The sequence below is a fragment of the Delphinus delphis genome, chromosome 8 (assembly GCF_949987515.2).
Source record: "Delphinus delphis chromosome 8, mDelDel1.2, whole genome shotgun sequence".
Taxonomy (NCBI): domain Eukaryota; kingdom Metazoa; phylum Chordata; class Mammalia; order Artiodactyla; family Delphinidae; genus Delphinus; species Delphinus delphis.
In genome coordinates, this window is record NC_082690.1 from 95093089 (window position 1) to 95120035 (window position 26947).

Below are 26947 nucleotides of genomic sequence, written 5' to 3' on the forward strand. Positions count from 1 at the left end.
AAAGACAAGCTTCGCTTGGGAAAAAAATATGACAGAGATATGTTTACTATCTGTAAGATAGAAAGAGTTTCTACAAATCAATGAGTAAAAAAAGCAAAGAGCCTGAACGACATTCAGAAAGATGACCAACCTCTCTAACAAGAAAAGAAATGAAAAATTAGAACAATGAAATATATTCTCCACCCCCCGCACCCCCCATTGACAGTTCTCAAAGATCAGATACTCAAAGTTGGCTAAGAGGTTCGGAAATAGGCACTTTCATACATTGCTGGTAGAAGTATAAATTGATTCAAGCTTTCTGGAGAGAAATTGGGCCATATCAATCAACATTTTAAATGTGCAAAATACGGAGAATAAATCTCTGTCTTTCTGGTGGTTCTTACACATGTTTTCATGTGTAGTGGATACTGTGGATACTGTGGTATTTCGCCCAGTAGTGGATACTGTGGTATTTCGCCCAGATCCTCCTTCAGCTACTAAGAGGGTGGGCAGCTGACAACCGAGAACCACCCTCACTCCAGCCACCCCAGGGATTGCTCTCCGCTGAAAAGAAACATCTTGCCCAAGGTCATAGCCTGAATCCAATGACTGGTTAATGGAGGTGTATAAAGACTTAACCTTCTCGGCCCAATGTGGGGTAACTCTAGCTCCAGCGCTCCCTGTGGGATTGGCTGAGGCTTTTGTTGCGTCTGCACTGCAACCTAACTCCTCCTTGTGCCCAAGAAATGCTTCCTTTGCTCCCTTGCCAATGTTGATGCTGAGAACATCTTCCAATAAACCTCCCACAAGCAAATCTCTGTCTCAGAGTCTGATTCCCAGGAAACCTGACCTGTGCTGTTTGGTGCCATGAGTGGTCCAAGAAGGCAAATTTTAAAATGGGATCTTTGAGCTGGATTATCTGCTGCCCGGCTGGCAACGAGGGCCTCATCGCTGTTGGCACGTGGAGCACTGATCATCACTAGAGCACTGTAGCAATGAAATTATTAGTCTTTGACTAGTAGTGAACTGGGGTGGTTTGGAGTAGAAAGGAACAGAAGGTTTGGACAATGTAACTGGAGTGACAAGTATGGGGGAAATAGTAATTCTAAGGACAGTAGAATTGAATGACTGTTGCTAAGGGCAATAGATGTTTTGGAGATAGACAAGGAAAGGCTGAAGGAGTTTAGAATGGATTTGAGGACATGGGGTGGGGGGAGGGGGAGGCTGGGGTGAAGTGAGAGTAGCAGCGACATATATACACTACTGAATGTAAACTAGTCAGCTAGTGGGAAGCAGCAGCATGGCACAGGGAGGTCAGCTCGGTGCTTTGTGACCACCTAGAGGGGTGGGATAGGGAGGGTGGGAGGGAGGCTCAAGAGGGAGGGGATATGGGGATATATGCATACATACAGCTGATTCACTATGTTGTACAGCAGAAACTAACACAGTATTGTGAAGCAATTATACTCCAATAAAGATCTGTTAAAAAAAAAAAAGCGAATTGTTTTTCCTTCTCTGATTGCCATAGCTAGGGCTTCCAAAACTATGTTGGATAAAATTGGTGAGAGTGGACATCCTTGTATTTTTCCTGATCTTAGAGGAAATGCTTTCAGCTTTTCACCATTGAGTATGATGTTAGCTGTAGGTTTGTCGTATATGGTCTTTATTATGTTGAAGTATGTTCCCTCTATGCCCACTTTCTGCAGAGTTTTTATCATAAATGGGTCTTGAATTTTGTCAAAAGCTTTTTCTGCATCTATTGAGATGCTCATATGGTTTTTATTCTTCAATTTGCTGATGTGGTGCATCACGCTGACTAATTTGTGGATATTGAAAAATCCTTGCATCCCTGGGGTAACTCCCACTTGATCATGGTGTGTGATCCTTTTAATCTATTGTTGGATTCGGATTGTTCGTATTTTGTTGAGGATTTTTGCGTCTATGTTCATCAATGATATTGGCCTGTAATTTCCTTTTTTTGTGATATCTTTGTCTGGTTTTTGTATCAGGGTGATGGTGACCTCATAGAATGAGTTTAGGAGTTTTCCTTCCTCTGCATTATTTTGGAACAGTTTCAGAAGGATAGTTATTAGCTCTTCTCTAAATGTTTAATAGAATTCGCTTGTGAGGCCATCTGGTCCTGGGCTTTTGTTTGTTGGAAGATTTTTAATCACAGTTTCAATTTCAGTGCTTGTGATTGGTCTGTTCATATTTTCCATTTCTTCCTGGTTCAGTATTGGGAGATTGTACCTTTCTAAGAATTTGTTGATTTATTCCAGGTTGTCCATTTTATTGGCATAGAGTTGCTTGTAGTATTCTCTTATGATCCTTTGTATTTCTGTGGTGTCTGTTGTAACTTCTTTTTCATTTCTAATTTTATTGATTTGAGTTCTTTCCATTTTTTTCTCGATGAGTCTAGTTAAAGCTGTATCAACTTTGTTATCTTTTCAGAGAACCAGCTTTCAGTTTCATTGATCTTTGTTATTGTTTTCTTCATCTCTGTTTCATTTATTTCTGCTCTGATCACTATGATTTCTTTCCTTCTACTAACTTTAGGTTTTATTTGTTCTTCTTCCTCTAGTTGCTTTAGGTATAAGGTTAGGTTGTTTATTTGAGATTTTTCTTTTTTCCTGAGGTAAGATTGTATTGCTATAAACTTCCCTCTTAGAACTGCTTTTGCTGCATCCCATAGGTTTTGGATCATTGTGCTTTCATTTTCATTTCCAGCAGTATTTATAATAGTGAAGACATGGAAGCAACCTGAATGTTCATCGACAGATGACTGGATAAAGATGTGCTTCATATATACAATGGAATATTATTCAGCCATTAAAAAGAATGAAATAATGCCATTTGCAGCAACATGGATGGAACTAGAGACTGTCATACTGAGTGAAGTAAGTCAGAGAAAGACAAATATCATATGATATAGCTTATATGTGGAATCTAAAAAACAAAACATACAAGTGAACTTATTTACAAAACAGACTCACAGACAGAAAATGAATTTATGGTTATTGGGGGGAAGGGTGGCGGGGAGGGATGTTTAGGGAGTTTGGGATTGACTTCTGCTCTTTAGGGTAGAAGAGCTCCAGGAAAGGAGTTTCTATGAAAGGTCAGACCTTTAGGAAGGAGTAGGACCCTGAGATAAGAGCTGGGGACATCTGGACTGATACACTTGAAAATCTTCTGTCTCCAGATAACCTTGAATCTTCTGACCATTTCTTTTTTTTTTGTTTTTTTTGTGGTACGCGGGCCTCTCACTGTTGTGGCCTCTCCCGTTGTGGAGCACAGGCTCCGGATGCGCAGGCTCAGCGGCCATGGCTCACGGGCCCAGCCGCTCCGTGGCATGTGGGATCTTCCCGGACCGGGGCATGAACCCGTGTCCCCTGCATCGGCAGGCAGACTCTCAACCACTGCGCCACCAGGGAAGCCCTCTTCTGACCATTTCTTGATGGCAATGCAGAAGCCTCTGACTTACAGGCAATATATGCCTCCCTTAGAATGTGCTCCTACCTCCCCTCCTGACCATCAGACGAATAATTAGGATTAATTCACAACATAACTCAGGCAGGGATATGCTGGACCTTCTAAGAGGGGAAAGGGACTATATTCTGAAGGAATAGAGCCAACAGGAGTTGGTTAAGAGAAAATGGCATCCTCGGGTTGGACGGGCGACCAACGAGGGTTTTTCTTAATCTATACAATTAAATTTAAGAATGAACAATCAGGAGTCTGAGAGCAGCCACCCAATAAAAAGCTATGATCCCTTGACCAGTTTCTGATCCTGAGTCAGTTTTCAGACTTAAACCCATTGGCTGAAGAAGAGGCTGGGTCTCCAGGAGGAAGGAGCCTGCGACATCATGGCAAGTGTATATGATAAAGATTTCCCCAGCCCTTCCACCAAAGGGACCTATAGCCATTTACTTGGGTAACTGAACACTGAGGAAAGAGGTATTCCTAACCATTTTGAGGACTATTAGACACAGGGCATGAGTTGACTCTGATACTCAGGGACTCAAAGCATCATCATGGGCTTTCTGTTAGAGTGAGTGCATATGGGATCCAACCCCAGCTTACAGTGGGTCCACTGGGTCTATGGTCTTACTCAGATCATTTGCCTTGGCCCCACATTTATCACTGTAATGTCTACACTTAGAAGTTGGCAGAATACATTGGTTCCTTGGCATGTGAAGGAAGATCCAAGTGTCAGCTTTTGAAATTGGCCCCCTCATCCCAGCCAAGATAGTAAATTAAAAAAATATGGTAGGGCTTCCCTGGTGGCACAGTGGTTGGGAGTCCGCCTGCCGATGCAGGGGACACGGGTTCGTGCCCCGGTCCGGGAGGATCCCACATGCCAAGGAGCGGCTGGGCTCGTGAGTCATGGCCGCTGGACCTGCGCTTCCGGAGGCTGTGCTCCGCAACGGGAGAGGCCGCAACAGTGAGAGGCCCGCGTACCGCAAAAATAAATAAATAAATAAAATATATTGTACCCCAGAGTTGGCGGAGGGTGTAGGGGAAATAGCAGCAATTAGTGGCTCTCAAAGTTCTAAAGGATGCGTGGATGGTTGCCCCATCCTCTTTCCATTTGATTCAGTCTGGCCCCTATAAAAGCCAGACAGATTCTGAATGATGACCACAGACTGCTGCAAACTTAACCAATTGGTAGCCCCTATTGCAGCTACTGTGCCAGCTGTGGTTTCTCTGATAGAACAGATTAGTGTGGGCTCTAGGAAATGACCTGACCACTGATCTGGTGAATGTGTTATTTTCCATCTATCGGACAGGAGGGTCAGAACAGTTTGCGTTCAGTTGGAAGGAGCAGCAGTATATGTTTACCGTCTTGCCCCTGGGGCTATGTTAATTATTTCAGCCTCTGTCATAATATAATCTGAAGGAACTGCACCATCTGGATAGCCTGCAGAGCATCACATTAGTCTTCTAGGTTGATGACATCAAGTTAACAGGACTAGATGAACCCTAAGTAGCAAATACATTGGAAGCCTTGGTATAACTCCTCCAGGGAGTGGGAGGTAGTCCTAGAAGATTTAGGAGCCACTTTAGTGAAGTTAAGGGTCCAATCTGGTCCTGGTCTAGAGCATACCAGGACACTCCCTCTAAAGCCAAGGGCAAATTATTGCATCCTGGTAGACCTCTTCGGGTTCTAGAGGCAGCATAGTCTACATGTGTTCCACCTATACGTTGAAATACATGAGAAGCAGCCAGCTTTCAGTGGAGACCAGAGCAGGGTCTGTCTACAACAGACCCAGACTGTAGTGTAAGAAGTTCAGCTGCTTGGGCCATATGACCCAACAAATTATATGGTACTGGAGCTCTCCAAGGTGGGGAAAAGTGCTGTGTAGGTTTTATGGCGAGCCCCAGTAGGAGACTCTCAGTGTAGACCTCTGAAGCTCTGGAGCTAGTTCATGCCATCTGCAGTGGAAAAATAGACATCGTTCAAAAACAGCTCCTGGAATGATACTGATACTGATAGAGTACCCAACCATGGAGAGAAAGCCTCCAGGTAGCCAGAGCTGTCCATCATTAGCTGAGTTCAGACAGCACTGCAAAACCGTAAGTTTGGCCCAACAGGACCAGAGGGTACAAATAAGCTGACAGGCAAATAATCCAAATCCCCACGTCATCGGCCACTGTTCCACTCACCCCATGTCCATATGCAGGGTCCTTATAAATAGCGATAGAGGAGGGGAGAAGTTCACAGGTGACATTTAGAATGGATAAACAACAAGGTCCTACTGTATAGCACAGTGAACTATATCCAATCTCCTGGGATAAGCCATAAAGCAAAAGAATATTTTAAAAAAAAAGAAAGTCTCTGTGTGTGTAACTGAGTCACTTTGCTGTACAGCAGAGATTGGCACAGCATTGTAAACCAACTCTACTTCAATTTAAAAAAAACAGTTAAAAAAAATTCACAGATGGGTTAGTTTGACTTGTGGATGCAAGCGGTGCCTGAAAAACTGTGATGGCAGGAGATTCTAGCCCTGGGTGGAGTTTTGGGCAGTGACCTGGTCATCCACTTAGTGTAGAAAGAGAATTGGCCTGAGGTTAGAATATGGACAGATTCATAGGCAGAGGTGAATGGCTTGATTCGCTGTTCAGGAAACTGGAAAGAGAAAATTTGGAAGAAATGGGTGGATGGATTTAAGGGAACAGGCATAAAATGTGAAGATTTTTCCATTGCATGTTAATGTCTGCAAGGGAGCGTCCACCTCAGAAGAGCCATTAACCAACTAAACAGACAGAACGACTCAGCCAGATGATGTCAGCCAAAGAGGCATCGGCCACCCCAGTGCCTGTACAACTGGCACTGAATGGAGTAGGCATGGTGGCTGGGATGGAGGCTACGCATGCCAGGGGTCCCAGTCCTCAAGGCTGATCTAGCTATTGCCACTGCTGGAACAGTTGGTGCCAGGAGTGGGATCAACGCTGAGCCCCCCACATGGCAGTTTCCCTTAAGGAAAACAAAGAGCTTCTCAGTGGCAAGTGACTGTGTTGGATTCTGTCCACCCAGGAAGGAGCAGATTTATCTTGACTTAAAGTGACACATACTCAAGGTATGAGTTTGTCTTTTCTGTCCACAAGGCTTTAGCCCATACCTACCAGTATTCAAGGTCTAGCCAGGTGTTCGTCCACCCACCCAGTTCGTGCACAGTATTGCATTGGACCATTGCTCTTCTTTGTTAGAGCAAAGAAGGCACAACCCCCTTCCTCCGTCTTCGAAACGCATCATTTCAATCTCGGCTTCCATCGTCACTTCTCCTTTCTGATCCTCCTGACTTCCTCTTATATGATGCTTGTGATTATACTGAGCCCCCCTTGATAACCCAGGATCATCCGCCCCTCTCAAAATCCTAAAGTTAACCGCATCTTCCAATTCCCCTTTGCTATGTAAAATGACATATTCACAGTTGCGGGGGATTAAGATGTGGACAACTTGGGCGGGTGTGCATCATACCGTCCACCACAAATGGTAATCCCAGCAGCCACACTGATAAGACAGCCAAGGATGAAACCCTACCTATAGTTCTTTCATACACTGCGGTTTGAAGTCTAGGGAGCTGGTCTACCTGATCTTAGCTAGGACAGAGAGCAGAGCAAGGCATGTTAATTTAGAGCCATAGAAAGGCTAACGGCTTGGTGAGAGCTGAGGGTTGGCAATGGCAGTGATGCTGAGCAGGGAGATTAGCCCAGGATACTCTGCACAGGGGGTGATGGAGAGTGTGCAATGCAGAGCCTGAGAGGACAGCAGTGCTGCGTTGGTAAGACAGTGCCAACAGTCAGCCTTCAAGCCAGAGTTCAGAAATGCGAACCCAGCCACCTTGCCAGCACAATTAGAAAACAAGAGAAACCGCTGTTTCTGAGAGACAGTGCTGCAGCAAGGGGTCATCCCTCAGGGCCTCGTTCCTCGGCTGGAAGATGAGGGTGAAACTAAGGGTCCTCCCCTATAGAGCTGCCATGAGCCTCCATGAATGATGGGTGTAAAGGGTATCACGTGGGACCAGGCACATAACCAGGGAGTGCTAGCCAGGCACAGAGCCAGCGGTGGTTGTCTATCCACCAAGAATTATGCTCTCCTCCCAGAGTACAGAGTCATTACTGGCAAACAGCCGTCCAGCCGAGGACGACAGTTGCCAGCCCCCTCATCCGTGTGTGGTCACATGACCGGTTCTGCTTGATGGACCGTGGATAGCGTGATGAGTTCCTTCAGGCTGGGCCCACAGGATCTCTCCTGGTGGCCTCCACATCCTGCCTCTCGTGTCTCTGGCTGAATGTTGATGTCCAGTATGACCTTTGAACCTAGGAGATGAAGATGGCTTAGCCTCCATCAACCTGGGCCCCTGAGAACACGGGGCTAACACCTCCCTGGTATCCCACGGCCATTTAGACTTTACATGGATGAGAAATAAGCTTCTATTATGTTAAACCATTAAGAGCTTGGGATTTGCTCTATTTTTAGTATCAACGAACAACTGATCCAGTTGTCAATGATTACTCAGCCATTTGGTCATCCTGAATATCTAACCCAAGATTATAAAATGGACACGAGGCTCAGAGAAAAGCCTCAACAAATCTGGAAAGAGCAGGATGGGGCAGTGCATCAGTTATAGCCCTTAGGTCCCAGGACTGACCCTGTTGTGACAGTTTGAGACACACAGGCTCCATGTTGTACCTGGACTAAATGAATATATCCATCATGACAGATCTAAATCATTAAGCACTTCCTATGTGCTGACTCTTCCCTTGCTTTATCCCCCTGAATCCTATTAAACCAAGTTTATGTCCATTTTACAGAGAAGGAGTCTCTGTAAAAACTGCACAGAGAAGTTCTGTGATTTGCTGAAGGCTGCACAGCTGGAAGGTGGGGGAGCTGGGATTCCAGGCCAGGGCTCCTGAAGCCAAGCCAGACTCTCAAGTTCTGTGCTGGCTTCCTTCCTGGGCTGGTGGGAGCTGAGTGGACTGCCAGACCCATAAGGAGAGTTTTCGTTACAACAATGAACGACTGCCCAGGAGGTGGCTAAAGCCATCGTATTAAGATGCTTAGAATCGGATTTGTATAATTAACAGGGAAGGTCCTGAAGAGAGGGCTCTAATTTATGATCCTGGAGCCAAGATGGCTACAAGGTTTGGGTTAGAAGACGTAGAAGGAGAGAGTGACGTGGCCTGTTTTCTCCTCTCACTGTGTCTGTCTGGCCAACATCATTCATGTTTCTGCCATTGGCTCTTTACCTCAAACAGAACAAAGCAAAACAAAATCATGAAGCTTTTTGAAAATTATATCTCAGTTTTGGAGATTTACGGGTTCACAGTTAAATAGTCTTATGGGGATTAGGGCAGGGGTGAACTCTCATTACAAATGTCAATATCTTTGGGCTCTAAACGCCTGAAGAGTCACCTAAAGGAGCCTTGATTTCATAAGCGAGCATCACTAATATGCATATTAAGATCTGTATCTCTTATCTGTTGCCACAATAGTGCTGATTCACAGCCACAAAGACTTGGATGCCTGCAACAATAAACATGTATGTGGCTCAAGAGTCTGTAGGGTTCCACTGACAGCGGTGGGCTGGGCTGGCTTCAGCTGGACTTGCTCCTGCTTCTGCTGCCAGCTGAGGTCGTCTGGGCAGCTTTAACTTGGCTGAGTCTGTGCACATGGCTGGAGTTGGCTGGCTTCTGGCTGATCTAGGTTGGCCTCGTTTGAGATGACTGGGCTGACGCAGCTCTGCTGCATGTGTCACATCCTCCGGCAGGAATGCCCAGACCTATATGAAGGTGCTTCTCGAAGTACAGTGGACCCTTGAACAGCACGGGTTTGAACTGCGCAGGGTCCGCTCATACACTGGTTTTTTCAATAACAAATATTAGAGTACTAAAGATCCGAGGTGGGTTGAATCTGTGGATGTGGAACCATGGATATGGAGGATCCACAGGTAGAAGGGACCTGTCTATACAAAGGGACAACCCTAAGTTATACTTGGATTTTCGACTGCAGAGAGGGTTGGTGCCTCTAAACCCCATGTTGTTCAAGGGTCAACTGTATAAGCTAACATTCCGTTGTTTAAAGCCGGTCACATGTCCAAGCCACAGTCAGAGAGGCATGACACTAAAAATGTACATAACAGAGAGTGAGGACCTGTGATGGGGTAAAGAATTAGGCAGAGGGTGGGGAGGAGGGGAGGGGGCAGAGGTATTAGCACCATCTACCACAAAACTCATCATTTACTGTGTGTTTACCATGAGCCATTTCCTGGGCCAGATCCTTTATATATGATCTTTAATACTCACAAGTATTATCATTCTGTCCCTGATTTAGAGCCTCAGAGAGGTGCAGTAACTTGCCCAGGGTCACACAGTTCGCAAACAGCAGAGCTGAGTTTAGAATTCCAGGCCTGCTTCTACAGTAGGTGATCTTTCCACATCAGCACATGGCTTGGATATAAATATATTTGTTACTAATTTTGAGGCTCTATCATACTATAAGTGCTTAAATTTCTACCTTAAGTGGAAGATCTATCTAGAATGTTTTAGTCTTTGTTGGTTTGTAAGGGTGAACATTTGAAGTATATGATTTTGATATAAAATGATTACTCCCAAACAGCAAGAATAAGGGCAATAGTAACAATAACAGGAACTTACCATGTGACAAGCACTTAGGTTTCATAATTACCTTGTGATGTAGGTATCATTTCTCCCTCCACTTTACAGATGCTGATAAGAGGCAGGTCTAGGCTCTAAAACAGGCACGATGATGCCAGAGCATGATGGCTCCCTTCCTTGGCTATTAAGTAGAATTTCACGCATTTGGGAACCACTTTGGGGACAGTCAGATATGTCCCATGAGCCTTTCCCTCTCTGCCTTCACAGCTCCCTTTTATCTCATGTGATTGATCTCGGGCAGGGATGAACCAATCCTGGGTGGGGGGGGGGGTGTTGGGTGGAGGGGAAGTTTCCAAAGCCGGGAGATTGTGCTGGAAAGGGGGAAAGGGTCCTCCTCACGGAGAGAACAGGCACTAGCCACGGGGACCTGGCTTCTTGGCGGTGTAGCCTCCAAGATGGATGGTCATGGCCTTCAGGGCTGGACAACCTCTTCTCAGGCCTTTGATGCTGAAAGAAGAACAAATGTGAGCCGCCTGGCCACAGCTGCCTCTCATTAGGGCCGGCTTCTTCCAGCCCAGGACAAGGTGGACCCGAGAGGTAAGCTGGGGCAAACGCCAGATGTGTCCGCCACAGCTGGCTGCAAAACCTTGCTCCTGACTTCTCGCCCCCAGACCTACTTCCCAGCCCCCACCCGACATCCCCCTGGCTCCTCAAGCCAGAATCTGAAGTCCAAGTGGGTCCTCCCACCCACCACCACCACTTCCCCCACATACCTAATCCATCAGCAGATCCCATCAGCGCTGCTCTCAAAACGTGTCTTCTGTCTGACAGCTCTCTCCGCCTCCACTGACATCACCTGGTCCAGGCCACGTGTTCTATCTCTCCTGGACTTATTGCACTAGCCTCCTGGTATGGATTGAAAAATTCAAAAATTTTGAATTCATATGTTGAAGTCCTAGACCCCCAAACCTCAGAATGTGACCTTAGTGGGGAATAGGGTCCTTATAGATGTAATTTGTTATGATGAGGTCATACAGGAGTAGGATGTGCCGCTAATCCAACATGACTGGTGTCCTTATAAAAAGGGGAAATTGGGACACAGATGTGCACACAGGGAGAATGCCACGTGAAGATGGAGGCCGAGATGAGGGTGATGCTTCTATAAGCTAAGGAATGCCAAAGATCGTCGGCAAACCATCAGAAGCTAGGGGAGGGGCACAAATAGATTCTCCCTTCCAGCCCTCAGAAGGAACCAACCCTGCCAACACACTGATCTCAGACTTCCAGCCTCCAGAACTGTGAGCCGAGACATTTCTGTAGTTTAAGCAGCCCAGCCAGTGGTTCTCTGTTGCGGCAGCCCTAGCAAACGAATACACCTCTGAACTGGAGTCTCTGCTTTCTCTCTTGCTTCTTTCCCCAACCCACATGCACATTATACTCCACAGAAAGTGGATATTTTAGAATTCTAACTGGGACCGTGTAATTCTCTTGTACTCACCATGGCCTGCAAGGCCCTGGGAGACCTGGTCGTGCCGAGTTCTCCAATGTCCCCTCTTCCTTTTTCTCCCAGGGCCACTACACACCATTCACACCAGCCTCCGTATCAGTCTTTTTAGTTTTTTGCTTTTTTGGCCGTGCCGCGCAGCTTGCGGGATCTTAGTTCCCCGACCAGGGATCAAACCTTGGGCCCTGGCAGCGAGAGCGCCAAGTCCTAACCACTGGACTACCAGGGAATTCCCCCTCCATGTCAGTCTTGAACATGCCAAGCTCCTTCCAGCTAAGGGTCTTTGCACTTGCTGTACCCTCTCCTCTCTTCCAAGTCTTTGCATGGTCACATTGTCTAGAGAGCCAGGGAAACACGAACGCCAATGACATCCCTGGGACAGGGAGGAGGATGCCACTGGAGAAAGGGGAGGGGAGGGAAGTATGCTGATGGAAGGGTGAGGGGCCTGTGCCTAGCTCACAGCTTCTGAGAGCAGAGGTTTGTTTGCCAGGGATTTTCACGTTTTGAAGTGAAGACCCAGATTCTTACCCCCAGTTCTTCTGTAGGGACTTGTGTAGCCTCAGATGAGTCTCTGGGATAGGGATGTGGGCCTCAGTTTACCTGTCTGTAAAATGGATCTGTACATGACCTCATTCAGTTCTCCTGACAACAGTGTAAGGTAGGTGTCGTCTCAACAATAGGTGCTATTAGTGTCTTTATTTGTTAGAGGGGGAAACTTAGGCTGGGATTGATGAAGTCACTTGCCCAGATCACCCAGCATGAGGAATGGCAGAGCAGGGATTTAAACCCAGGTCTCTCTGGCTCCAGAATTCACATCCTTGGCCACTGAGCTATAGTGCCTCAAAGAAGCTGGGCCCAGGACTGTCCACATCTGCAAAATGGGCAGGTGTCTGTGGAGGTGTGGTTACAAGGCACTGGGTGAATTCATCCAGTACAATTCCACGGAGCCTTTCTAAAATGAGAAGTCCATCTAGACATAAAGCCAGACGAAAAGCTCCCCACAGGCACACATGCAATAGATACTGTGCACACCCTGTGTGCCCTCTGCTCTGTGGCTTAAGCAGGAGAGAAATCCCCATACCCACAGGCCACACTCTGTGGACTCTCCCCGCATAGTCAGCGGTCGCTGCTCTTGGGGAGAGGGAGAAACAGCTGGGGTAACCTCTGAGACTTTGTCAAGATGGAGATGTTTGCAATGGACATGGGGCCCCATGTTTTCAACTTTATATCAGCTCTGAGTTTAAAAACAAGCAATATATGCAAGATTACAAAATCAATATTCTTGGAGCAAAGTGTGAGGCTACTGTAAACAAACGACTTTTAAACATTCCTAATGCAGATTGCATATTATTCATGGGAAGTCCCCCAATACAGCTTACCTGCCACCTGAAAAGAGCAGCTACTGCCCGATATCCTGCCTGTGGAGGGTGCCAGCCTCTGGGTTAAGACCCTCACATACAGTCCCATGTAGTCCTCAAACAATCTTCTGATGTAGATAGCAGCCTCCCTGTACCCATTTTACAGAAAAGGGAACTGGACTTCAGCGATGGTGGACCATCATGCTGGGATCACGGCAGGCTGATAAGCGACGCATAATTCATATGCTTTTCTACAACTTTCTTAACACTTTGACACTCCCCACCTCTCACCTCTGTGTACTGTACCCTTTAGCTTTAACTAGCCTTTAGATGTGGTCCCCGGGGAGGTGTCACAAGCAACTGAGAAAGGCCAAAGTTTCCAACATTCTATAATTTAGATAAAAAGCTAAGCAATTTGGGAAGAGGGTTTGTTTCAGGAACGGCAGCGTTTGGGGGAGGTAGCCGGAGGCTTTGCATTGGAATGGGGGCTCTGCCAGCTCTGGGGCACAATCCGGAGAAGGTGGGAAGAACAGCCCTGTTACGCTGGGAGATGGGCAGGTGCAAGGAGGTGGTGCCTTGCGGCCCAGGGGGTTGTCCAGGCAAGCCTGGAGCACAGCCCTTCATCCCGCAAGAAGTGACAATGACCGCACGAGGGGACTGTGCCAGTGTCCCCCAAGCAAGCAGGGCTTGGAGAGAGAGTGGCTCCACAGTGTGGCAAGCGCCTCTGGGTGGGTGTCCAGGGACACCTCCCCACGGCTTCTGTGGGACTCAAGTTGGCTAAATGACAGAAAGGCAGGGGCCAAAAGCGGAGGAGAACCCCGAGCCCTAGGGAGCTGGCGAGGAGAGGCCCAACGGAGGCTGAGCTGCCTCCACGGGCACCAGCCTGAGGCGCCAGCAGCTGAGAACTGCCTCCAAAGGATGAAGGATGGGGCAGTGGCCCCCCACTGAGTAATGCCTGCCTCCCATGCTGGCCTAGCGAAAGCCTGAGAAACTCACTGGTGTCGGTGCATCCGCCTGGATGTGACCACATTTCATTGCATCAGCACAATGAGGGCTCCGGAGAGAAATGAAGGTTTGTCACAGAAAAAAAAGAAGTCACATTTATTTGCACACCTGCCTGTAAAACGTACCTGCCTTATTGTTCTAGCTCACACTATGAGTTCGTTCCTGCTAGAAGGTTCAGTTCTCTTACACACACACACACACACACACACACTCAGGAGGGTCTCTCTCTGAACCTGTGTGATTGGCAGAAAATGCCACCCTGCCACCCCCCCTAATTCCCAGAACCTGTGATACGTTACATGATGGGAGAATTAAGGTTTGCCTCAGTTGAGGCTGCTGGAAATGGGAAGCTCCTGAATTCCGGGTCCTGTGGGACAGGAACAAGCCGTCGCTTTCCTGGGCCTCTTTAGTCTTTTCCAAGGGGGGGCCACCCCGTCCCGCACACCACCCTTCCCCCGCCTCCCCCACCAAGGCCAAGTGTGGGAGTGCAGACCGGGGGCTCCTGCCTGTAAAGACTCTAATGTGGGCTGGGAGCAGGAAAGGGGGCGGGTAGGGCCCGCTGAAGTTACTGGAGAGCATCACACCTCGTAAAGCAATGCGAGCTGGCGCGCAGAGAGGGATAGCTCTCCCGACTTTCATCTCCTGTCAATAAAGCGTTATCAGCACAGAGCTGGGTTTTTGGCTCTTAATTCCAGATGTGGCCCAAGGCCCATCCCCAGCAGGCTTCTTTCCCCCTTGCCCTCTTCCCACGCAGGCCCCTCAGGGCGATGCTGCGCTAGAGGAGCGGGACAAAAGGCCTTTAGGGACTGTGTCTTGGGGTCTCAGGAGCCAGGCCAGCCCAGCCAAGCTGGTGGAAGGTCATGGATGCAGAAGTCCCTGCCCCTGAGGCAGAGAGGGGATGGTGGTACCTCCACCTGGGGTCTGCCTGTCCCTGCTGAGGTGTGGGAGGGGCACACCCTGGACCAGGACTGTCCTTGACCTGAACGGTGACCTTGGACAAGTTAATTTCCTTTTCTGACCTCAACAGTCTTGGTAAAATGAGGCACTCGCTCTAGTTTCTTTTGTTAATTAGTCAATAACTATGTACTAAGCCCGTAGTCCTTGCTGGTTTCTGCTTAGTCTTGGGAGATGCCGGGTAGACAAAGAGCAGGGTTCCTGTTCTTATAAAGCGCCCATTCTCATGGGAAGAAGCAGTGAATCCCAAGAAAACACGCACAGAAGCCAAATACCCAGACTGTGAAAAAATGCTGTGCAAGAAAGGAAGTAAGATGCTAGCTAGAGGAAAGCTCAGGGGAAGGAACCTCGTTAGGAAGGCGGTCGGGGACGCCCTCTCTGAAGAGGGGATGTTTGAGCAGAGCCAGATGGGAAGATGAAGAAGAAAAGCATTCCAGGAAGATAGAACAGAGAGTATAAAGTCTCCAGGTGGGAGTAAGCTTGGAGCATTATAGGAACAGGAAAGCCACTGTAGCTGGCATGGAGTGAGTAAGAGGCAGAGGGGTAGGAAGTGAGGACCATCTGATAGTCAGGGGTCAGATTTCCTCGTATTAACCAGGACCAGGTCAGGCGCATGGCAAAGAAGTCCAGAAGTATGTAGTTTGCGGCTGGTGTGACACTACGCAGTGTCACATCCCCAGCTCCTTCCATGTTGCTATTCCACATTCTCAGCATGTGACTTACTCCTCGTGATCCAAGATGGATGCTTGAGCTCCAGACATCAAGTCCACTTTCCAGTTATCCAGAAGGAGGAAGAAGGGCTTCCCTGGTGGCGCAGTGGTTGAGAGTCCGCCTGCCGATGCAGGGGACACGGGTTCGTGCCCTAGTCCGGGAAGATCCCACATGCCGCGGAGCGGCTAGGCCTGTGAGCCATGGCCACTGAACCTGCGTGTCTGGAGCCTGTGCTCCACAATGGGAGAGGCCACAACAGTGAGAGGCCCACGTACCACAAAAAAAAAAAAAAAAAAACAGAAGGAGGAAGAAAAAACAAAGGAAGGTAGCCTACTGGGGCACTGCTCGGTAGTTGAACACAGCATTTCTGCCTACATCTTGATAGTAGGAATGCTGGGAAGTGGCTCTTTATTCCAGGCTACATGCCCAGCTAAGAATCAGGGGTTATATTATATACTAAAGAGGAAAGGGAGAATATGTAGAGGTAGACACCTGACAACTCTACCACTGCCTATAAGGTAGGGAGTTCTCAATCAGAGCCCACCTCCTGGTTCCACCACTCAAAGCCACATCCAATGCTAAACTGATCACTTACCCCATAAACCCAGCCTTCTCCATCTCAGGAATTGGCACCACTGTCCTCCAGTCAGTTGCCCAAGACAGAAATCTAACAACTCTTCTCCCACCTCCAGCAAAGACCCACATCAAACATACCACCATGGCCTGCCCATTAGACCCCCGAAATATTCCCGAATCTATCTTTTTCTCTCCATTTCCCCTGTCACCATCTTAATTAAAGGCCCCTCTCTTCCCTGGTCCACTGCAGTAGCCTCCAAATTGGTCTTCCTGCTTCCCTACTATCCGTTCACCACAAAGCAGCCATCATCATCACTCTAAAGTCCCTCAGTGGCTTTCTGGATAAAAATAGTAAAGTCCCAGAGCTATGATGTGGTCTTGCGATGACCAGGCTCTTATCTTCCCTTGTTTCATCTCCTATCTCTCCCTCCCTCCCTTCTTCCCTCTGTCCATCTGACTGTCTGTCTTTCTCTCTCCTCCTGTCACATCAGCCTTCTTTCAAGCCATCAAACATTCCAAGCTCCTTCCTGTCACAGGGCCTTTGCACATGCAGATCCTGCTGCCAGGAGCGCTTCCCCCATCTCCTTTCTCACCTGATTAAATCCTATCAAGAGGGCCTTCCTACCACCTATCCTAGATGATGTTATTTGCTCCCACATTGCCCTGTATATCTCACACATGACACTTAACACAATTGCAATTAATTAATTGTTTTATGTCTGCTCTCCCACCAGAACATCTGCCCCTGGGTGCGGGCAATGTATCATGTTCCTAAGGAGGGTGTATAGTAAACGGTTCAATGCATACATTGAACTACCCTGTCGATCCCTGTAGCCAGCCCTGCACCAGCTGATGCCTCTCGATCCTGAAGAGGGACACACAGACATCTGGGAGTTGAGAGACTGTTCATGTTAATGGTGGGGCTCGTCTTGTACAGGCTGCTCATTACATGGTAAAGCCTGTGGCTTCTCAAAGGGAACTTAATAGCTTCACGAAGGGCTGGATTCTCAGCCACACACATGTGGTGGAGCCCATCTCTGGGCGGCAGCGACGAGCTTAAATCTCACTTGAGATGTCCAGTGGGCGGAATTCCAGAAGGTGAGAGAGGGAGGGGCAGTGAGGGGCCGGGGAAGGGGAAAGAGGAGTCTTTGAAGGGGTGAAGGAAGCCAGGGTGGTTTACAGTGAGCTGCCCAGAGACAAGCAGCATCTGGGACACCAGAAGCCTGCCCCACGGACAAAATGTCTTTTTAGGCTTCTTTGGAGGAGCCAGTCTTTTGAACTTTTAGGGTATGTTTCATTAAAACTTTGATTTGATCAGAGTGGCCATGATGGGCTGCGGGCCAGGAGACCCCAGCTGGGGACTCACCCAGGCCACCCTGGTGCCTCACCGGTGCTGTTGCTCCTCCTCTCTGGACCTGCCTCAGTTTCTCCATCTGTGAAAAGGGGGTGGTTGAACCAGAAGACTGAGAGTCCTTAAAATGAACTCTCGTGTTGATAAAACTACGAGCTCTTGCCTATCTCTGAAACATGCAGGAGACTTGCTTAGATGTGAATCCAGCTACTAGTTAGGACAGACCAGGCTGTGCTGTGGTAACTGATAGACCCACACAGCTCAGCGGCCTGGGGACATCACCATTGTATTTCTCGCTCTCATCAACTCTGCTGTGTGTTAGCAGCAGACTCTGGAACAGGTGGCCGCCTAGGTCCCGAGGCAGAGGAGAGAAAGACGAGGAGGGGACGCCGGCTCTAACTGCTTCTGCCTGGCAGGGGCACCCAGAGTCTCCATTCGGAGACTACTAGCCCAGGGAGTCCTGGGGCCCCGTCCCTGCTGCAAGGGATTCTGGGAGATGAAAGGAGCACTTGGAATATTTGGTGGATTCCAACCATCTCCGACACACTCCATGACGTGATGTTGGGGTGAGACGAACCTCTACACTCGTGAGCCTGTGTCGTAACACACAAGCATCGAGCACTTCCCTGGTGTGTGTCCCAGAGCTGGGCTTCCTGCCGCGCCCTCTCCTGACACGCAGAGACCCCGATCTCTCCTCTTCGACACCACCTGTCGGTTGAGCAGCCAGTTCCTCAGAATCATCCGGAATCCCTCTTTCCCAGTGGGAGTCATGGAGCTGGCCCCAGATGGTGTCTCGCCGATTCTGGGGCATCCGTGGTATGACTAAGGGGACATCTGTTCTCCCTTTGTCTCGAGTATGGTTAAAGAGAAGGAAAAAGGAGAGTGGTCTTCCAACTGAAGAAAATACTTGAAATATTGAACTGGTTACGTTTGTCCTTCCTTCTCCTGCTACACAACCCACCCACCTATGCATTCAGTTATTCAAGAGTCATTTCACACCAGGCACGGATGACACTTCAGACTGTAGGGCCCCTACAATGTGCAGAGTATTGTTGAAGGCACCAGAGCACTGTGTGGGGGCCTTGCCTCGGGAGCCAGTCTAGCTGGCTTGCTGAGATGAATAATAAAAAAGTCACCACAGTGATGACTTTCTGACTTCTCTTTCATAAGCAGAAGAGTTGCCACTGCCTCCCTCCTGGACCCAACTCTGACAATAATCCCATCGGTTAGAGCTGAATGGCGGCCACTTCTTACAAGCAGGGCGAATGTTCTCCTTTTTCCTACAGCTTCTACCTAGCTCACTTCTCCCGTTTACGCAAAATCTGTCCTGGCCTCCCATAAGCACTGACATTTTCGGTCCCTGATTTATTTAAAGCCTTATTTTACAGGTGGACATACATGCCCTGCTAGGGGGTTGTCCAAGGTTGCGTTTAGTGACAAAGTTTGGCCCAAGGCCGGGACCAAAGTCCCTGGGTCCTCACCCCACGCCTCCATCTGCCCCGGGTTCTCCATGCATCCTTCCCATACAGTGAAATCAGCCTGCGTGCACCCCACACGTGCTTGGAATCTCCGTTTTGGATTTGCCTTAAGCTCCTTTCGCTACAAGGTTCGGATGTTTTAGAGCCTCCTAAGTCTCCATCCGCTCCTCCCATCACCACCCCCAGCGAGCTCCTCGGTGCCCCGAGCGCGGCGTCCAGCGCCACATCCATCACGGACACTGGGCTGTCAGCAGGGCCACGTGCCCCTCTCAAAGGCCCGAATGCAGAATGGATTTATCCCAGGGGGAACCTTGTTATGCTTTCATGTCTTCAATTCATTAGATTTTCTGTCAGCAGCATAAATCAGCGCCGGACCCTCTTCTCACACACTCGGGAATGGGGAGGACACGCAGAGAACAGATAGAAAACTCATGGAGGGCTGGACGCGGTGGAAAGTGATCTTACCACCACTATATTTATTCCTTTTTTAATATAAAAAAAGGGACCTTAGAGAGATTTGGGGAGGCTCGGGGAGAGAGGACGGATGGGGAGACTGAGGCTGAAAGTGTTGCTTTCCCCATAATTTTATCAGATTGCCCCTAATTTCCCCCAATTCCATAGTCAAAAAATCTCCCCTTTTATTCTGTCATAGCATACCCAGGGGAGTTACCTTTACAAAATATAAACCAAATCATGTTAGATTCTTCAGTATCTCCCTATTTCAGTTAGTACAAACTCCAAACTTCCTGCCAGGGTCTCCTAGTCTCTCGTGGTCCATCTCCTTCCTTCTCTCCCATCTCCTTCTGCTTGACAAGTTGCAAAAAAGCTTTCTGTTCATTTGCTTATTAATTCAGTCATCTGACAAATGTTTCATAAGCACCTGCTGGGGGCCAGATAATTTTATAAGCCCTCAGAATGCAGTAAGGAACAGACCCACATTCCTGTTCTCCTAGAGCTTACATTTTAGTGGGAGAGAGGCAATATTACAAATAAACAAACATATATAATATGTCAGATTGTGATAAGTGCTATTAAAAAAAAAAGAAGAAGAAGGAATGGGGTGGCCCCAGAAGACCTCTTTGAAGCAATGTCATCTGGGTAGAGACCAGAGTGAAGTGTGAGGGAGTGAGACACGGGGATAAAAGGAGAGAGAGTGATCCAGGGAGAGGTAGCAGTGAGTGCAAAGGCCCTGGGGTGGGAGGGTTCAGTGTGTCCAAGCATGTGCAAGAAGGCCCATGTGGCAGCCGAAGGTGGGATAGGAGCGAATTTGGAAGAGGTGACCAGAAGCCAGCTCACGCAGTCCATGCCTCCGGGCCACGGTAGGGACTGAGAATGTATTCTGAGTGTGGCAGAAGCTCTGAGGGTTTAAGCCTGTGAGTGGCACGCTCATCCGCTTTAACAGGATCCCTCTGCATCCTGTCCTCCTGTGGGATAGTCCTTGGGAAGGCCCGAGTGGGTGCTGGGAGCAGTGCGGGTGGGGGCCTGCTCTGGGGCAAGGAGAGACTGGAAAGGGAGAGTGGGTAGGGGAGTCTTGGCATCAGGACAGCAGAGAATGAAGCTTTGCGCCCTAGGTGTTGGCCTGGAGCGCACACCGTGACATGGCACCCACACTACATCTGTATATTATGACCACCTCCATTGAGCCATCCCGCTGTCCAGAAGCCTCCCTGGGCTTGGAATCTCAGATCATCCTCCGATTCTACCTCCCACTTTGTTTTGCGCATCTAAATGAGTACTAGGTTCATGTCAGCACGAAGCGTGCCTAGAGGGAAGAAATACTTTCCTAAGGATGGCTAATGGAAAGGTGGGAATTTTATTCCTCTTGGCCCCAAACTCATCCCCATGTCAGGGCTTTTGAAGTAGACACTGCTTCTAGAATGTGGGTCCCCTTCCCCCAGCACCTTCACCCTTCATCCAGGACCTCACCTGTCCATTCTTTAGGGCAGAGGTATGCCCCCCAGACTCATTATGTTGAAGCCCTAACCTCCAACGTGATTACATTCGGAGATAAGTCTTTTAGCGGGGAATTAAGGTTCAGTAAGGCCATAGGATGGGAGCCTAGTCTGATAGGCTAGGTGGCCTTATAAGAAGAGGAAGAAAGAGGGGCCTCTCTCTCCACCCATGTGCACACAAGCTGTGTGAGGACGCAGGGAAAAGGTAGTCAGCTTCAAGCCAGGAAGAGAGCTCTCACCAGGAAACAAATTGGCCAACACCTTGATCTTGGACTTCCCAGCCTCTAGAAACATGAGAAATAAATTTCTGTTGTTTAAACCACGCAGTGTATGGTATTTCGTGAGGGCAGCCTGAGCTAAGACGAGGGGTCTCCCAACTCTTGATCACACGCCTCTCCCCAGCAGTAAAAACACGGAGCACACCCCACTGCACGTAGAGCTATTTGTGAACTTCATGTATATACCACATAGTCTATCATCGGTCTGTATATATAATCAGAGCAAATGTTAGTTTCTTATTTTAAAATTGAGAAATAAAAATGAATAGAATTTCTACTCTTTTCTTCATGTATTCCACCGGACTCTCCATTTGGGAGACATTATTTTAAAACTCAACTTCTGTCCTCCAGGAAAGCCTTTTCTGATCTACAGCTCACTCACTCATTCATTCATTCATTCACTGGACAAATATTCATGAAGGACCTCCTAGGGACCCAGTATACATGGAAGCATCAAATAGACACAGTTCTGCTCTTGAAGGGGACAGTCCAGTCTCGGTTGGCCTTCCTGTAAGGCCAACCCCTCTGCAATTAACCGTAATTAATTAAGGTTTAATTACCTGTTTATGAGACATCTATCTTTCCTACCAGAGGACACAGGTGAGCCTGTCCTCCTTTACTGTTGCATCTTCAGTGCCTGGCATACACTACGCGTTCAATAAAAAGTGAATGGATGAGAGATGAATGAATGACGAATGAATGAGTGAATGAACGAAAAGTGAATGACAGCGTTCACTCCCCCTTTTCTCCCTTTTCCTCAGGTCAGTCTTGCCATGAAAAAGTGTTGAAGTAGCTCAGGGGCAGGCGGGCTGGCTGCAGGGTGGAGGCAAGGGGAGAGATTTGCGAGCAGGGCCAGGTTAGCGTTGGTTTTATTACATCCCATTAACCATCTGGTCATGATTATAATAAGCGCATGAGTTACGGCGAATGACATGTGTTTCTTGAAAAAAAAAAAAAAAAGGAGAGAGGAAGAGGAGGAAAAGAAACACAGCAAAGCCCCCAGAGGTGGCCTGGCTGGCCGGCCGGGGATCGGGCTGTGAGTGGGCCTGTTCTGCCCTGTGCTTTTTAACCCCCTCACATCCTGGGCATGGCGTGTGGGGAGAGAGGGACTCCTGGGGGCCCGTCAGGGTCAGGAGGCTCCCAGGAGGATCTTTCTTGCCCACTTGTCTAAGAACTATCAGAGGACAGGGATGTGGTCGGCTCAGCTTGGAGGCCCCACTATCTGGGACAAGGCCTGGCCCAGAACAGACATTTGGAGTGTGGAGGAGGGAAGGAGGAGGGAGGAGGGAAAGAAAGGAGAAGAGAAAGGCAAGAAAGAAGGAAGGGAGGAGGAAGAGAGGGAGGGAGGGAGGGAGGAGGTTGGGGCTTCTCACTGAACGTTCATTCATTCGTTCATTCATTCATTCAACAACCAGGATCTTTATTGCACACAGCGTGGTGTAGCAGGTGAGGCCTGGGCTGAGGTCAGAACACCTGGGTTGCTCCCTGGGCTTTGCCACGTACATCCTGTGTGGCTTTGGGTGAGTTCCTTTCCTTCTCTGTGCTCATTTGTAAAAGGAGGTTGTCACTCAAGTCTCTCCCAGCTCTGACTTCATGGGGGCTACAGATCTCTGGGGGCGAGGGGCACAGAGACGCTGCCTCCTGCCCCAGCACTGGGGAGGTCCACACCCAGCCCTCAGCTGGAAGTGTCCTAAGAGATCATCTAATCTCATTCCTGCTCACCCATTTCACAGGGGTGGAAACGGAGGCCTGGGTGTCTATGTTGCCTAATGAGGAACTCTCCAGTTCTCTTCCACCCCCTTTCTCTCCTCCTCATCCTGAGGTCAAAGGGGATTACAACCACTCAAAGACACAATCTTCTGTGACCAAGGAGGTGTCCACATCTGGGTGGCAGCAGAAGACAAGAGCCCCTGTTTTGGGAAGTTCCACCTCACCCTGGCAGCCAGGCCATGCCTCTTGGCTCCAGGAACAGACCTCGGGGGCTGCAGATGGAGGGTGTGGGAACTGGGGACCTTGGCCACCAGACCTGTGGGTGTCAGGAAGTGTGAGGCCTCATCTCTGAAAATGTGCCCACGAGTCAGATCACCTAGAGAATTAGTCCTTAACTCCCTCAAGTGGTTTCACACCCTCTTTCCAGATGAGGAAATGAGGTTTGCTCACAATCTCACAGCAGTGGGTGGCAGACTCGGGCTGGGATCCAGGCCTGCCTAACTCCAAAGCCCGTGCTATGTCTTCCTCCCTAAGGCCTCTACTTCTGCAGCGTGGAGGCCTGACCTGGCCTCCGCCAGTGTGACGATGGGCAAGTCAGGTCACCTCCCTAAATCTCAGTGTCCTCACCTGGAGAACGGGACCACCCTCAGGGGGCCGCCAGGAGGGGTCATCAAAGCAGTATCAGGCCCAGAGCTGGGGTGGGGGGTAGGGATCGTGCTGGACCAAATTAGAGCTTCCCGGTCTTTTTTCCAAGCTTTCATTATCCTGTGTTTTGAAAGATCTTATCTCCTGAACAAACTTTGTTTTAAAGTAATAATTTATTCCTCCCTCCTTCTATCCCTCCAACATGCCTGTGGTCATCCTCTGAGATGACTGCTGTGTCCACACTGGGCTGTTGGAATTCTAATCACCCCTAAGAGAGAACATTCTCTGTCCAGGCAGGATTCTCCAAGCTGGGGGTGTAAGGGCCTTGGAATTGCCAGAATAATGGGATGATACTTACTCTGTTACCTCTCTGAAGACCCCAGGTCAAGAGCCCCTGGGAGGGTGATGGTGATAAGAAACACAGTCATGGGCCTTCATTGAGCTCACCTCCTATGCCCTGCATGGTTCCAGGAAGTTTCCACGTGTTACCTCACAGGTTCTATTACTTGCCCTCAGTCTGCACGGGAGGAACTAAGACTCGGAGAACTTACCAGCTCCCAAGGTCACGAGCTAGGATGTGGAGAGTCAGGCTCCAGCCCTGTCTGATTCCAGAACCCCACTTCTGAATCCCAGCACTAAGTTTCCTTCCCGTGTCTGAGTCTAGAATCCTGTGATTGGGGTGGGAGATCTGGGGCAGCGTGGGCCTTGCCTGGAGGACTTCCCAGTCTAGCAGAGGACACTGGACACGAATTGGTCTGCCCAGACCTGCAGGACGTCAAGGCAAAGGCCCCACAAGGCCTTGCGCGATTTGGCCAAAGATCGGCCACTGGCTCTGCCCGCGGCAGAGCCAGGCAACCAGGAGACCCCTGAGCCGAGCGGCTCCCCACTCTGGGTCTCCGTCTCCCCCGGTAAAGTGCACAGACACTAATGCTTCAAAGGGCTGCCAGGAGATAGCAGAGGCCCAAACGCCCAGTTATAAGGGCCTGTGACTAAGACGAATCGCCCTCGGGCAGCAAGCCTTCTCTGTGCATTGCCAGGCGGGGAACTGGAAAGTAAGCCGGAGGAGGACCGGATTCTGGAGGCCTGTCCTGAGAACTGCGGCTGCCCCGCAGAGTGATGGCCGCTGGGGGATGAACCTGAAGATAAATAAGAACAGTCCGCGTGAGCCCAGGCTCATCTTAACACTAAGCAGAGAGGCCTGGGGCTGGACTTGAAAGCGTCCGGCTGAGATGGATGGGCTGCTGCCAAGGTGGGGGCAGCTGGGCGTGCGGGATGAGTGATGGGGTGTTGGGGCGCTCAGTCACCGCCAGCCAGAGATGCCGGCCTCTGTCCAGCCGCCGGGACGTGTGCGGGGGCCTGCCCCTCCCACCGCCCTGCCCGGGGATTTATGGCTACGCTGAGGCCTGGAGAGGGGCTGAGGCCAGGCCTGTGGTGGGAGGGTTTGATGTCAGCCTGGCTGCCCCTGCTGGATTTCCGCCCTGCGCAATCCAGGGAAAAGTAGGCCGGGCCCTGCGGGGCAGCGGTGACTCCGGGTCACGCACAGAGGGGTGTGGGCTTTGGCCCCCTTCCTTATGTTGGCTGGCCCTGGGGAGCTCTGGTAGGGAGCCTCCGGGTGCCCTGTCCTCAGCCAGTTTACGCCTCTGTGCTTTTCCAGCCTCCTTGCCTTTACCCACGCAGGTCCCTCTGCCTGGAGTGCCGGGAGCCCTGGGGAGGTGCCACCTGCCCTCGCAGCCTTGGCGTCTGTGCCACCTGCTGTTGGCAGGCTTGCCTGGACACCCCTGCTCCATCCAGGCCCCCCCGGCCCTTACTAACCTCTCCCACAGTCATTAGGTATCTGTCCCCAAGTGACCATGAGCTTGAGGGCAGGGAGCCCACCTTTCTTCATCTTGAGCCCCTGACATTTACTCCGTGATATAAACTGCTGTTTTTATCTTGCCATGCGCCAGAAGCTGTGCTGTGTTTTTCTATTTTACTATTCACTGTGTTCATCCATTTTACAGGCACGGAAACTGAGGCTCAGAGAATCATTAGAAAGCATTCAAAGTCTGATTCCAAAACACAAGTGCTGGCCTGTTGAGCTAAGCGCCAGCTTGGGGGGGGAAATCAGCAAACATGGAACAAGTTTTCTTCTTCCTCTGAGTCCATCACCCAGTGCCTACGCTTTGCTTTTGCGCAATAATGTGGCTTCACCTATCGATCCCCATAGCAGTCCTGTGAGGTCGGTGTTGCTGTGATCATCCCATTTTACAGAGTGAGAAAACTGAGGTCCAGAGAGGGGACACGGCCTGCCAGGGCCACAGCCAGCTGGTGGCTGGGCCAGCGCTTTTGAGGTGGACGTCCCGCCCTCTCCCCACAGCCCCTCAGCTATTCCCACACCTCCTCCCTCTCAGGCCAATCTCAGCTCAGGAGGGCCGACCTGAGGGACGCTGAGACTCTGCAGGTGGACTCTTGGCCCTTGCACTGGGGAGCAGAAGAGCCTTCCCAAAGCCCAGGCCCTCGCTAACAGCCCGCCCCCGGAAGGGATCTTTCCCTTTGGTAGAATAAAGCCCCTAGCCGCCAGCCAGCCTTGACTCTCCTGAGCCTGGGACGCTCCCAGATGGCCCTGACCTCCTGCCCACTTACAGCCCCCTTGTGCTGGGGGTGGAGGTGCCCTCCCCATCCCCCTTCCTGTCCAGCCCTGCAGCTCCAGAGTCGACACAGCTGTGAGGAAGCAGGCTTCTCCCACCACCTTGGCCTCCCTGGCGGGGGCCCTGCTTCTAACAGGGGTGTGGATGACGGCGCACCGGGGCTGTCTGGAGAACAGCAAGAGCACTGCAAGCTGGTCCCACCTCCAGCTCTCCCTCTTCTCGCTCCACGTCCCCGTAGCCCCGCTGCGTGCTGGCTTTCCTTAATCATCTGTTTTGGGCCCAGATGTTTGAGCTGGGATTCTCAACACCTGTCCCAAAGGATCCGTCTAATGAGCACAAAAAATTTAAATTGCCACATGTGACTAGTGTCTGCCAAACTGGACAATGCAGAGACGTCTTGGAGAAGCTAGCAGTTGAGACCAGCCTTCAAGGAGGGTTTTTCCAACTGCAGGTTGCAATTGGTGGGTTAAGAAATTGATATGGTAGCTCACGATTGGTATTTTGTAATGAATGAGGACAGTAACATAGAACGCAGCAGAATGAAACTGAATGGAATAGAATGGAATAAGAATAAAATATAAGAATGCAGAGTATTATTCTGAGAGATGTTTATTTCAGTTATATGGGTATGTGTATGTATGTACCCTGGATCAAAAGTAAAAGGTACTTTTCATCTCCAAAAAAAAAAAAAAGGATCAGT